Raw genomic sequence first — 14,749 nt, forward strand, 5'->3', positions numbered from 1 at the left:
TTCAACAGCATCAACACCAGTTGTCGTGCAAAGAAACACCAGGAGACTAAGTTTTCGTACTGATCAACAAGCTGAATGAATATGAGAAGCACAACATGGTTGGTTGTGGGGTCGTTGACCTGCGAAACGCAACGACACATAGCAGTGTTCTTTTCTTTTATTGTTTCTTTTTGTTCTTTGGTATTTTGGGTTTTCATTGTTTTCACCGATTTTCTTCTTTTCTTTGCAGTGTTTTCATTGGATTTTTTCTTTTCTTTATACTATATTTCTTTTCTTTTTTATCTTCACTAGTTTTTTTCCCTTTCTTTCTTTTTTCTATGGTTTTCTTGGTTTCTTTCTCTGCTTTTACTAGGTTTTTTCATATTTCCTTCATTTTTCTTCGGTTTTGTTTTTCTCTTTCACGTTTCCATAGTTTTTTTTTTGTTTTCCTTTGTTTCTTTCTTGTTTTCACTGTTTTCATCTTTTCACTTGTTTCTATGTTTTTGTCGTTTTCTTTGGTTTCTTATGTTTCTTTTCATTTTTCATTGTTTTTTCTTTGTTTCTTTTGGTTCCATTCTACATTTTTCGCATACGTCACTAACTTTTTCTTATACATGATTAACATTTTTAAATACAAGTATAACATTTTTCAAATACATGGTTAAAGTTTTTTCTATACCCATTTTCAATATTTATTAAATACAATATGTACATTTTTTATATTGGTCAACATTTTTCTGTACAATTAAAAAAACAAATGTTTGATTTAAAAAAAATACTAGATAAACATTTTTTATTACATAGTCAATTTTTCTATACATGTTTAATATTTTATAAATGCTTGATTAACATAGTTTAAATGTAAGATGAATATTTTTTAATACATGGTCAACATCTTTTATATACATTTAACATTTTTCAGATACAAGTTCAACAACTTGTGGTTGGATGGTTACGACGACAGTGGTATTCTCACCCCACCAGAGTTCAAGTCCTATACGTGACACGGGTGCTTGCATTTTTCTACATTTATTCTAGACCTTTCGTCGATGTGCGTTTAGTGCGAGAAGACGTTTTCGTCGACTACAAAGACGTTTGTAGCCACGACGTCAATCTCAAGATGATGTGTCGGCTCAGTCTCTCCAACATGCTCGTAGGACTAGGGGTGTGCGTGCGTGCAATCATAGCGGTGAGGGTATGCACGTGTATGTCAACGACTTCGATTGTACTATGTTAAAAGAAATTAGTTTAACACCTTTTCAATATAATATAAGATTAGTTTTTTAATACGTAGTCAAAAAATTTATATACATACTTAATATTTTTTAGATGCTTCATTAAGAATTTTTAAATACTTGTTAAACATTTTTTATGACATGGTCAACATTCTTTCTATACACGTTTAACATTTTTCAAAAGCTTGATTACTTCTTTTTAATACATAATCATCTTTTTTCATACACCTTCTATCTTTTTGCTATACTTTTTTGTATACATGAGAAACAATTTCTCTATAAACATTTAACATTTTTCAAATTGGTTAACATTTTTTTCGAAAGTTCTATGTAAAGTATTTTTTTGAATATATTTATTAAGGATATTATAAAGTATAACAAAAATTAAAAAAGAAAGAAAGACAAAAACAAAACCGTAAAACGTGAAACCAAAATAAAGAAACGAGGTCGCGCCCTCCCGCGCGCCTGGCCCGGCCCATACGGCGCTCGCTTGCTTTTGGGAAGCTTCTAGAACCTCCTAGACCTTCTTTTATCATTTGATTTCTTTCTAGTAATTTTTTTAATATTTTTTATAATCATTTCTGTATTTTATTTATTTATTTTCCTTTTTCATGTTTGTTTCTTTTTCCTTTTCATTTTTTTATCTTTTCATCTTTATATCATTTTTCGTTTTCCCTTTTCATTTTGCGAACATATTTTGTCAAACTCATCAACATGTTCAAAAATCCAGAACAAAATCTTAAATCATCGACAACATCATATTCATGAACATTTTTTACAAAATTGTCAACTTTTCCCTAAATTCATGAAGATTGTTTGAATTCACGGTTATTTTACTGAATACTTTTTGAAAATGCAAAAAAAATGAAGAACTGTTTTTAAATGCATGAACATTATTTTTACTAGAAGTTTTTTGAATCGATGATTTTTTTGAATGAACGAACATTTTTTGTGAACATTGTTTAAATTCATGAATATTGTTTCAAATTCATGCACCATTTATGAATACGCAATTTTTTCCAAAACCATTTTTTTCAAAATTGTGAACATGTTTTTGAATATGTGAACATGTTTTTGAATATGTGAACATGTTTTCAAAATCATGGAAAAAAATTTAAACCACTATCATTTCGTAATTTACTGAATATTTCTTCAAAATTTACAAAAAATAAAAATGGATTTTTTTGGAAATCCTAAATTGTTTTAAAGAAGTAAAAACAAAAATAGAAAAAACAAAAGGCAAAAGATGAAACTTTGAATGTTTTAAATTAAAAGAAATTCTAGGGCCTTAAGCAGTTCGTTCATGAATAGTTGGTTGGTGAATCCAAGTTTAGGGTACAAGGGAGAGAGTAAATACATGCATTCACATATTTGGAAAGGCGTATTACAGTCAACTAGTTTTTTTTTACTGTCCACACTTTGGGAATACAAGGATTGTATCGAGAGTGGCGTTTTGGCTCCTAGGTGCATATGCACCCATTGTCGAAATCCAAATTCCGAGAAGTTGAAAAATTCGAAACAAAAACCCCGCGTCTATATCCGGACATTTTATGTGCGTTCACAAGGTTTCGGTGAAAAACGACGTTTTTTGTGGCTTGTGTAAAAAAGACAATTTCTGATGCTTCATTCTAACTATTCACGAGGCATTTCTTTATCTTTTTTACACAAGCCACAAAAATCGTCGTTTTTCACTGAAACCTTGTGAACGCACATAAAATGTCCGGATATACACGCGGGATTTTTGTTTCGAATTTTTTAACTTCTCGAAATTTGGATTTCGACAATGGGTGCATATGCACCTAGGAGCCAAAGGCAATTACCGGATTGTATCCGCATATCTTTATAGGAAGCATGAGGAAGAGCAAACACATAACTTGAAGAAGGTGGAGTGTTGAGGTACTGATCATGCCTTGCAAGCTACTTAGCCTTGGACTTGGAGTCCTCCTCTGTTGCGCGGTCGCGGCAACATCAGCTGGTCGCCATGCTCTGGCCACCGCTTCGGGGCAGTGGCACTTGGGCGCAGTAAGGCAGAGTGCCGAACACGTGTTCATCAATCATCATGATCCTCATGTACATACTTAAATAAGGGCCCAATATATGTACATATTAAAATAAATTACAAAAGAAATTGATTTGCATAACATAAAATCAACATGGATAGGGGGCAATAGCCCCCCCCCCCACCCCCACCATCGGCACACGTCACTATGTTGTCTTTATTCAAGTAGTTAAGTACGTGTATTTTTTTCGTTGGTGGTAAAATTCTAGCCTCGAAACCGATTTGTGTGCTTCTTTCAGCAGCGAGGAACGAGTCCACACGGAAGGATTTGTAGTACATTTTGGGTTGTTGGGTTCATCTCAGTGTACCTGCAGGTCAGGTGTTCAGAGTTATGGGGCTCTCAGAACAAAGCCTCGGCGACGATGAGTTGTCTGAAATCCTCTGTATGAAGGATGAATTCTATTCCAACAAGCAAAGAAGATGCGGTCGGTACACATGCTGATGTGGCCACCCTTGAGAAGGGTATGAGCAATGTTACCAAGGAACAAGCAGACATGACGGGAGATGGTCAAAGTCGTCGGAGTTTTGAGCAAGCAATTACTAGTATTATGGCGGGAGTTTTTCTCAAAAATCTTCTACTGCTCAACCTCATCCCCCCTAAATCTCCCATTGGCCCGATCTGTCAAAAAAAGACATTGCACGTTTTGACCATGTAGAAAAGTCGAAATAGAGGGCTCCTTTGATTCAAAGGAATTCTATAGGATTTTTAAAGGATTGAAGTCCTTTGAAATTTTTCCTACTTTCGTCCTTTGATTTAAAAGATTGATTCTCATAGAAATTTTTCCTCTGGAATCGTTTGTACCACAATTCATAGAAAATCTAACATCCACTCAAGCCTCCTTTTACAATTGCTTTGCTTTTTTTTGTTACATCAAACACTTCTTGCTAATTTTATAGGATTCAAATGGGCGTGTCACTACGATCATATGCTTTTCATATTCCTGCGTTTTTCAAAATCCTGTGAGTCAAAGAGGCCCAGAAAATTGGGAATGGAAAGGGAAATCAGTAGAGACGGCCACGTGTTAACACCGGAAATAGGCGTGCGCCTCCTGGATTTCCCTCCTTGTTCTGTAGCCGACATGGACTCCGCACCAGTTCAGCAAGCTCAATACGAGAAGCACAGCATTGGTTCTGTTTCTCAAAAAGAGAGGGAGAGAAGCACATCATGCGAAACGCAGCGAGACAGCGGCGTTGCGTTCTTTTGTTTTGTTCTCCCCTGCACCGCCCTGCACTGCGGGGGCCACACACTGGACGCTGTGTGTCTGGAGGTAGGGTACCACTGCCTATCACCATGGTCTATGACGGTAGGACTTAACTGCACCTCATGTATGTTTAACGTGGAAAAACCCTACCACCAGATTTCTTGGCGGTAAGTGGTACAATCCTATCATCAAAGAGTCTGGCGGTAGACAGTGCGATGGCATTACAAATACACACATGCATCAGTCCTGTGTGTAGCTGTTTTCGTCCCATGCGCTTGTTGCTCTCTCCATGCACATGCATGCATGACCAATCTAGTAGTAACTAGCTTAGTTTATTTCTATTTTCTGTGGCTGCTGCCCGCAACATGCATGCATGCATGCATTAAGGATGTGTTTGGTAGTATGCATGGACCTAGTCTAGTTGTTCTCTTTTCATACATGTTAAGTGTAGACATGTTGAGTCTATTCAGTTGTTGTTGTTTGGCAGCGATGTATGCGCCGAGACATGCTGAGCTGAGACTTTGTTTAGCAGTCTGCATGTGTTTACACATGCTGAACAATTTTTGAATTTCGAACAATCGTTTTTGAATGATGAACAAAACTGAAAAAATATGAACACAAATTTAAACATATTTTGATTTTTTTTGAAATTCTAACATTTTTGGAAAAAATAAAATATATTTTGAAATTCTAAACTTTTTTTGAAAATTTGAACATATTTGAAATTATGAGCTTTTTTGAAAATTTAAACAAATTTTGAATATTTTATAAAAATTTAAATAAAATTTGAATTTCTGATATTTTTTCAAAATTCAAACAATTTTTTATTTTATTTTGAAATTCCGAACATTGTTGATTTTTTTTAAAAATTGAAATTCTGAACATTTATTTAAAATTTAAATAAAATTTGAAATTATGAACATTTTTTGAAGATTTAAACAATTTTGAAATCCTAAACTTTTTTAAAAAATTAAAGAAATTTTGAAATTCTAAACTTTTTCAAAAATTTGAACAGAATTTTAAATTCTGAACAATTTTTGAAAATATAAACATATCTGATGGTGGTCTGGTGGGTGGAGACGAGTGTCAGGGCCAGCATTGCTGCCTCCATGCACCCTGTCTGGGGTGCATGAGATGAGCATAACTGAGGGCCCTTTTATGCATCAGATGAGCATAGCCCATGTGAGCTCATGCACCCTACCAAACAAGCAAAAAATGGGTCGGATTGGGAACTTTTGCCCTCATGCACCCACAAACACACCCTAAGTAATTCATCCATTCACATACTAGTCTAGCCTCACAGTCTAGCTACTGCATCCCGCAACATGTATGGATACATTAAGTAATTCATTCATCCATAAACTGGCCTAGTTCCTACAGTCTAGCTGCTGCATGCAACACATGCACATATTATCAGTGTCAGAGTCTACCGCCAAAGTCTTTGGCGGTGGGTATAAACTAGCTACCGCCAAAGACCATGGCGGTAGGGTCTTTTCCATATTAAACTGGCGTGATGGTGCCGTTAAATCCTACCGCCGGATCTCTTGACGGTAGGTTGTGCTACCCTACCGCCACCGACCCTGGCGGTAGCAAAAGGGTCAGATCTCGAAGTTTTTTCAAACTAGGATCATATTTCGAATAAGTTTCAGAAAAGGGTCAAAACACGAAATTTTGCTCCGGCGCGACGGGAGGGAAATGAGCGACCCCTCCCTCCCTCAGTCCCTCGGGAAAATATCTGTGGGCAGCTGATGTGGGCGGAGGACGGAGGGGAGAAGGAAGGAAGGAAGGTGCGTCGCATCTGAGAGTAAAATTACTGTTATGACCTATAAGGCTAACAAAATCTCGATTTGACCTCGTCTCAAAAGAAATTTCGATTCTGACCTTTTTGGGTGACGCCAACATCCCTGGCGTCTGGATTGCGAAGCAGACGCCAGGATCCCTGGCGTCTGGCCCTTGGCCCGCACTGCCCGCCTGCCCGTTGACCTGCTGACGTGGCAAAGGGGCCAGACGCCAGGGACCCTGGCGTCTGGCCCTGGTAAGTGGATAACCCACGGGAGAGTGTGTGGGACCCACCCCACACACTTTCCCCAATCCACAAGCCGAGCTTGAAGAACACTTGGAGCTCTCATACTCTCTCCTACCCCTCAAGCTCCCCCTCAAATCCTTTCCAAAAGGTGCATCCCTTAGGTGGATCTTTCCATCACTTTGCTGCTCCTGGTAATCTCCCCCAAATCATCCAATTATTTTTTGTTAAATCTTGTTATTTTGGTTGCATTTTATACATGTTGGTGGAACCCTAGTTCATGTTTTCTCCCCCTTATGTTAGTGTGAATGGCTTGGTTAACTTTGATAATATAGTGCTATGCATGGTGTGTAGTAGGAATATATGTTTGTTGAGTAGAAAGATTGGGGGTTAGGGTTAGTTAGTGATTAGGGTTAACTTTGCTTAGTGTGTGTTAATTAGTTATACTTTTGTGGACATCACCAATAATTTAGTGTTGATATGATTTGGATATAATAAGATGTATTTGGATAAACACCAATTCTCATTGAAGTCTTAAATGCATTCATGTTATTTTTAGATGGAGAGACTTGTTAATGTTCATTACATTGACAAGGAGGCATTCTTGAGTAACAATGCCGACACGGGTGAGGAACCATTGGTTTTTGATACAAGCCCTAGCTATGAGGATGTTGTTGCAAAGTGAGACAAGTTTTGAAGTGGATGGACATCAATGTTGATGTTAAGTTAATAGGAAGGTATGATGTTGGAGTTGGAGCCAAATATCGCTTGAAAAGTATGCCTATCACCTCGGATTTGCATTGGGATGTATACAAGGAAAAAGTATCCCAATCGGAAGACAAGTCACTTGAATTGTTTGCCACCAAGGTTGAATCTCCTCGGTTTACCTTTGATTTGAACCGGCATGTCTCTTCCCCAATGGATGACATGAGCGAGAGGACAATGGTGCCACTTGTTGAGCATAGGGTTGTGGTTGATGCCCCCAATGTTTATCCCCCACCACATCCCCGTGTACCATCTATCAAAGCAAATGAGGTTGAGTTGTATGCCCCCAATGCTTCTAGCCAACCACCAACTAGCCAAGCAAATGAAGTTGAGGTGATTGCTAGTGACGGAGTAATTCAAGAGGATGAATATGCTTATGATGACAACGAAGAGCAAGAGGAAGGGTTTCATGGTAATGATGTTGGTGACTTGGATGCGTACATAGCACAAAAGGACATGGATCGTGACTTGCCTTTTAGGCGTCAATATGCGTATGACTCGGATGACGAGGGTCCAGTTGAACAGTTGGACGAGGATGGATTCACAAAGGAGGAGAACCAAATCCACTTTGAGCTGATGGGCTTACAAAAAAGAACTCACTTGTTTAAAGATCTCAGCCTTGCCCATAAAGCTGTTGTTGATGGTGGAATGAGAATGACGGCGATTGAGCCAACACCATGCCCGGATCCAGGACAACCAAGGGTGGACAATGAGGACGAGAATGCTTATTTGAAGAAAGGAGTGAAGTTTCTGAGCTTGCCTATGCTGAAGTTTTGGTTGGCTGACTATGCCATTCGAAATCATAGGCCATTTTATGTTGAGCACTCCGACATGAAGTTGCGTTACACCGTGGTGTGTGAGCAAGAAGGATGCCCATGGAAGGTTCGTGCAAGAAAGCTTAAAGAAACCGAAGAATGGGTGTTAAAAAGTTGTGTTGCCACTCATAGATGCAAACCTCCATCTAAACGACTTAGAAAGACACACCGTCAACTCACATCTGAGTATCTCGGATACAAATGGATGAAAGACATAGGCTTTGATCCCACTGTGAAAGTGAGGTTTCTCATGCGGACGGTGAAAAAACAATTTGGTTATGAAGTCAAGTATGGGAAGGCATGGAAGGCAAAGGCAAATGCTATTAGGATGTTGTATGGTGGTTATGAAGAAGCATACAACCAGCTCCCAAGGTTGTTGGCCGCCATTGCACATAGGAACCCGGGCATGTTTCATGTGGTCGAGGATCACGAGGGAGTGTTCCACCGTGCCTTCTGGAGTTATGGACAATGTGTGGAGGCGTTTCAGCATTGTCGTCCGGTCTTGTCTATAGATGGCACGTTCTTGACCGGTAGATACAAGGGCACACTAATGGTAGCAATGGCGCACTCATCAAACGACAACGTGTTGCCGTGTGCATTTGCTTTGGTGCCTTCCGAGCACCAAGACAACTGGGAGTGGTTCATGGGTCATGTTAGGCACAACGTGATTGGGGCTAGGGAGGTATGCATCATATCGGACCGGCATCATGGCATACTCAAGGCAATGGACATTGTTATTCCAGGATTTCCAAAGCTTCACCACAGATGGTGCATGAGGCATTTCGTGGCCAACTTTTACCGGGCATGTAAGAGCAAGGAGCTCAGCAAAGACCTTACCCATGTATGTGTGGCCTTCACCACCCAAGGTTTCGATGCTCGGTACAACAAACTCTTTGCAGCGGTGAACGAAGGGGGAAAAGACTTCTTAACTAGGAATTTAAGCGAGAAGCACAAGTGGGCACGCGCTCATGACGATGGTGGTTGGCGATATGGCGACATGACGAGCAATCTGGTAGAATGTTTCAACAATGTGTTGAAGGGTGCTCGTGCATTGCCGGTGACTGCAATAGTGGAGTACACCTTCTTCAAGCTTAATGAGTACTTTCAGAGGCATTCTGAAGAGACTGCAAAATGGATAGGTGAAAAAAAGGATTATCCGGAAAAGGTTGATGAATGGTTGCAGTTACAAGCAAGCAAGTCTTCACGGCAACAAGTTATCATATTCGATAGAATTGAAATGATCTATCAAATTGATGAGCCAGGTGGCACAACACGAGACGGTAGACAATATGGTGGTGCTGCATTTGAGGTGAAACTGAAGACTCGGTGGTGCCAGTGCGAGAGGCCTAGTAAGTATCATTGGCCATGCTCGCATTTGATAATGGCGGCGAAGGCGAGAAACATACATGTTTGTGATGGAAAAACCGTGCGGATGCAAGAGTTCCATCTGGAAGCTACTAGGTTGACATGGGCGCCAAGATTTTGTCCTTTCTTGGACCAATCACAGTGGCCTGAGTACCATGGCCCTCATATTAGGCCAGACCCTCTTCTGAAGGTGGAGACAAAGGGTAGAAGGAGACTAAGAGGTTAAGGGGTGATATGGATGACCTGGCTGGATACACTAGCATGAAACAATTTGGTAGCGGTCATTTCATGGAGGCTCCTGACACTATCAACTGTGGGGTGTGCGGTGAAGGGGGACACAATGAGCGGACATGCAAGAATAAGAAAACCAAAAAAAGAAAAACAAGTCGTGGAGGCGGCACCGATGGTGAACGAGGTGGAAGAGGTGACGGTGGTGGTGGTCGAGGAAGCACAAGTGTCAGAGGTGGTAGTGGTGGTCGTAGAGGGAGCACAAGTGCTAGAGGTGCTAGTGTTCGTAGAGGGAGTACAAGTGCTATAGGTGGTGGTCGAGCTAGCACAAGTGCTAGAGGTGGTGGTCGAGCAAGCACAAGTGCTAGTGGTGGTGGTCAAGCTAGCACAAGTGCTAGAGGTGGTGGTCGAGCTAGCACAAATGCTAGAGGTGGTGGTCGAGCAGGCACAAGTGCTAGAGGTGGTGGTGGTCGGAGAGGAAGCACAAGTGCTAGAGGTGGTGGTGGTCGTAGAGGAATGGTTGATAATGGATCGGCCTTCGGTTATTTGCTTAATCCAGATGGTTGATCTAATAATAATGGTATATTATTTGTTCATACAATTCCTAGCATTTATTCATTTACTGTATTTACGCATTTACTCTCTTTATGTCTTGTGCTAACAATTGTTTTTTTGCAGGCATGGCTTCATCCGGTTCTAGGACGAGGCCGGCGTGCGCGGACCAAGAGGACATGCCGAAGACGTGGATGGAGGCCAGTTTGGACAAGGAGAAGGATGTGCCCACACCATCATGTTGGTGTGCTGATGTTTGCAAGCTGAAGGTGTCCACTGACCGCAACAAGTCATGGACAGAAGGTAGAATGTTTTTCGTGTGTCCCAACTATGCACATGATCGTCGAAGGCCAACTAACGCATATGACATACCACCGATATGTTAGGTGTACATACAAAAAACATCAACAAGTTGTCACTCATATGTCTAACAGAAACATGGTTTATATGTAGTACCCTCCTCCACTTTGCAAGTACTTCACTTGGATAGATCACGAGGTATCAAAAGATGTCCAAGAGGACCAACGTCGAGATTGGTTACGGAGGCAGCGCCTATTCGAGGAGTCCTATGCACGGGGATTGGAGCAGGAGCATCGTGAGAAGGAGGCTCGTGAGCGCAAGAAGCGTGAGGAAGAGAGGGCACGCAAAGAGAAGGAGGCTCGTTAAGAAGAGAGGGCAAGAAAACTTGCAAGGGCTCGCGATGCACGAGAGGAGGACGAGGCACGTGACAAGAAGGGAAAGTGGCCTTGTACAACTCAATAGACAAATGGAAAGGAACCGGCGTCGATGATGAACTGTCGAGACTTTGTTTAATGTATGGACTTGTTATTCGAGACCTTGTGTGGTCATGAACTACTTATGTCATTCGAGACATCGTGTATGATGAACTTGTAATTCGAGACTATTTGAGATTATGTGCGAACTATGTTCATCATTCGAGACTAGTTAGTATGCTTTGTTCATATTTTTGGTTGAGACTAGCATGCTTTGTTCATATTTAACAGTGTGTGCTACAAGTTGCTAAGCAAAAACATTAACAAAAGACAGAAGTGCGTGCAAAAACACCAGGTCCACACCCAGACGCCAAGGTCCATGGCGTCTGGCTCGTTTTGCTCGCGCGGGAGACCAGACAAGCTGTCTGGTGTGTTTGATGGACACCCAGACGCCAAGGTCCATGGCGTCTGCCTCCCACACCCAGACGCCAAGGTCCATGGCGTCTGGCTCGCTTTGCTCGCGTAGGTGACCAGACAAGCTGTCTGGTGTGTCGCACAGGTGACCAGACAAGCTGTCCGGTGTGTCGCGCAGGTGACCAGACGTCTGGTGTGTTTGATGGACATCCAGACGCCAAGGTCCATGGCGTCTGCCTCCCACACCCAGACGCCAGGGACACTGGCGTTTGGCTCGCTTTGCTCGCGTAGGAGACCAGACACCTGTCTGATGTGTCTGATGGACATCCAGATGCCAAGGTCCGTGGCGTCTGGTATCCAGAGAGCATTCTTGCACTTATCTGTCTGATGGATAAGATTCGAGTGGATAAGATTTTTTGGGCCCACCTCTAGCCCTCTCATCCATTCATCTCCACCTCTACCCCTCTCATTTCATTCATATCCACCCACTCTCACCTCTAGCCCTGCCAACATCACTCCCTCATCCAGCACCCTAACCCCCCCTCAGTTCTCTCACAAATCGGTCCAGTTTCACCGTTGGATCTTCAGGATTTCGAGACTAGAAGGTAAATCAACTCCACCCCCATTTTTTGGTTGGTTTAATTTATAATAATTTTGTGAAAACCCTAGTTTGTTTCCCTCGTGGTTTAATGTATCATAGGTTAGCTACTAAGAGATTTGTGTGTTGTAGATGGCTAAGGAAACTCAGTGGGTGCTTAGCCCTGTTGTTCATGTGCAAGGCTTGTCTCCATGTATTGTGCAAGTTAGTGAAGTGGACCTCACTTTCGATTGGTTGAAGACTAAATTCATGTTGAAACAAGGGTTGAAGGAAGAGGATTTTGTGTACTACGTCAGCAGGAGGCAGTCAGATGGCCCCGGGGAAAGAAAATTGGTTGACATAACTGATGATGACAAGATTCAAGAAATGCTGGAAGAATGGGAATGGAAAAGGGTTGTTGACTTGCATTGCTACAGGAAACCGAGTTATATGTGATGTTCATGTCGTTTCAACCATCGTGGTCATGAACTACTTATGTCATTCGAGACATTGTATGTGATGAACTTCTCATTCGAGACTATTTGACACAGGAAGATAGCACATATATAATAATATGACAGGTTCATAGAACACAGAAGATAGCACATTTCACAGAATTTTCACCATGACAAATTCTTGCATACAAACGACAACAAGTCCACAGATTTTTCATCACGACAAATTCATGCATACATAAGACATCAAATGCATACATAAGACACCAAATTCAAGACAACCTAAGAAGTTTTTACCACGACAACAAGAATCTCACTTCCTCCTTCCTCTCTTCGCCATGGTTGCAAGTGTAGGCTCCTCCTCTTCGCTAGTCTCCTCCTCCTCCTCTTTGTTGTATGCCTCCTCCTCCGCCTCAGTGTTGGCCTTATATCTTTGCATTCCTATTGGGATAAGCTTATGAGGATACTCCGGACTATGGAATTGTGTGTTCCATTTCTTCTTTCTACCTTTCTTGCCTGGTTCCTTAGCTATGGCTTTGCCTTTCCTAGAGCAAGCATTGCCTTGTGTCGGTTGTGTAACCTGTGATGGTTGTGGAGCATCAACATCATACTCATGATCCTCTTGATGTGTTGCATCATACTCTTGCTCCTCATGATGTGTTGGCTCCTCTTGGTGTGCTGGCTCCTCTTCATCGAACTCCTCCTCCATGTCCTCATCGTTCTGTAGATAACGCCCTCTATTAGCTGTGGCGGCGCGGCTACCAGGTACATACACGTCACTGGACTGAGCACCATGGCAAGAAAGCATTGCTGCCATCTTATGAAACCGCTTCTTGAACTTCTGCAATAAGACAAAATATGCTATGATATGAGATGCACATAAGTAATCCGCGAAAAGAAACTTTTATAATATATTGATCACACCTCCATCGTGCTCCTAAGAGTCCTCTCATATAATGCACCATTAGGTGGATGACTCAGTGCAACATTGGCATCGTTGACGCACAGAAGCAACTCTCTGCCCTGCAATTCATGAACACACCAAACTTATGTATTGGAAAGAAGACAACATGATGCAAGTATGTTAGAACACACCAAACAGACTACCATTTCATCATGCATCGGTGCATAGTCAACGTGAGCCCCTCTGGTGTCTCTCACAGCCGTGTTGAAGGTTTGATAACCTTGTGCAGTCTCCGGGTCTTCAGACACCAACTCCGACCACTCCTCATGAGTCCAACCAGGCTTCAGCTTTAACCGGTAACGATCCGCATACCAGACTTGATACTTCTGATATGCTGACTGATTGTGAGGTCTATTCTCTGATTGCACTAACGTGTCTCTTTAATTCCAAATTTCTATCCACGCACGGTGTTTGTTTGCCCAATCCGATATATCCTGATTGTTCCTTCGATCGAACCTACAAATGATGCACGGGACAAAGCATTAGCAAACATTGACTTATTCAATGCTCTACTACATACTCAAGGCATGCTTGCTTACCGATGCAGAGATAGCATTTCCTCCTTGCTCTTCTCAATTGGAATACCTTGTCTTCTTCCAAATTGTCTTGCCACACGGTCTACAAAGTGCCACTTGACTGCGAAGAAGCATATCATTGGGCACCTCGCCCGCCAAAGATGGCTATCACGCGTGCACATCTCATTAAGATCAAAGTCACGATCTTCCACATAAGGCAACCAATATACCTGCAAAAAATACAGATACATTGTTAGCTACATAAGTTTCATTCTTGACTAAATTTTATCTCATCGAACTTCTCAAAACCTGCTCAACAGTCAAGGTGTCCAGCTCGTTCATATAGCACTTGTATCGCACATGCAAGCTTTCTGTGTAGACTGTCACTTGTTCCCAATAGTAAGCAAGCGTAGGGTGCCGATATGGATCATCATCATGCAACCCGTCATGATTACCCCGTGGGTTTGCCATGAGGGGGTTCTTGAAATCAGGCCGTCCAACCGGGATCCGCTCCCACATCCACACGGATAGGCTCCAAACAAACCCAGACAATGAGGATGTATCTCCCTTCCTCCGACACGCCAAGTCAAGCTGCAATCAAACAAACATGTTAGATATGGAGGCGCATGACAAATGCAAGATAAATGGTTGCAAATATCTCTTACCTGACGATACAAATATGCTAGTGCGGCCGAACCCCAGCTATATTGGGTATCCCAGTTATTGAGTAGCTCCAAAAACATCCAGAGGGCTGAGTTCCCGGTTGCATCTGAGAAGACTACCTTGGTTAGTACATACCAAAGATAGGCCCGCGCGTACTGCTGCACAACCACGTCATTGGCACCCTGAGGGCACGGATTGGTGTCTCCTCTGACTAGTTTTAGCCAA

This window comes from Triticum aestivum, chromosome 2B (genome assembly GCF_018294505.1).
Source record: "Triticum aestivum cultivar Chinese Spring chromosome 2B, IWGSC CS RefSeq v2.1, whole genome shotgun sequence".
Taxonomy (NCBI): Eukaryota; Viridiplantae; Streptophyta; class Magnoliopsida; order Poales; family Poaceae; genus Triticum; species Triticum aestivum.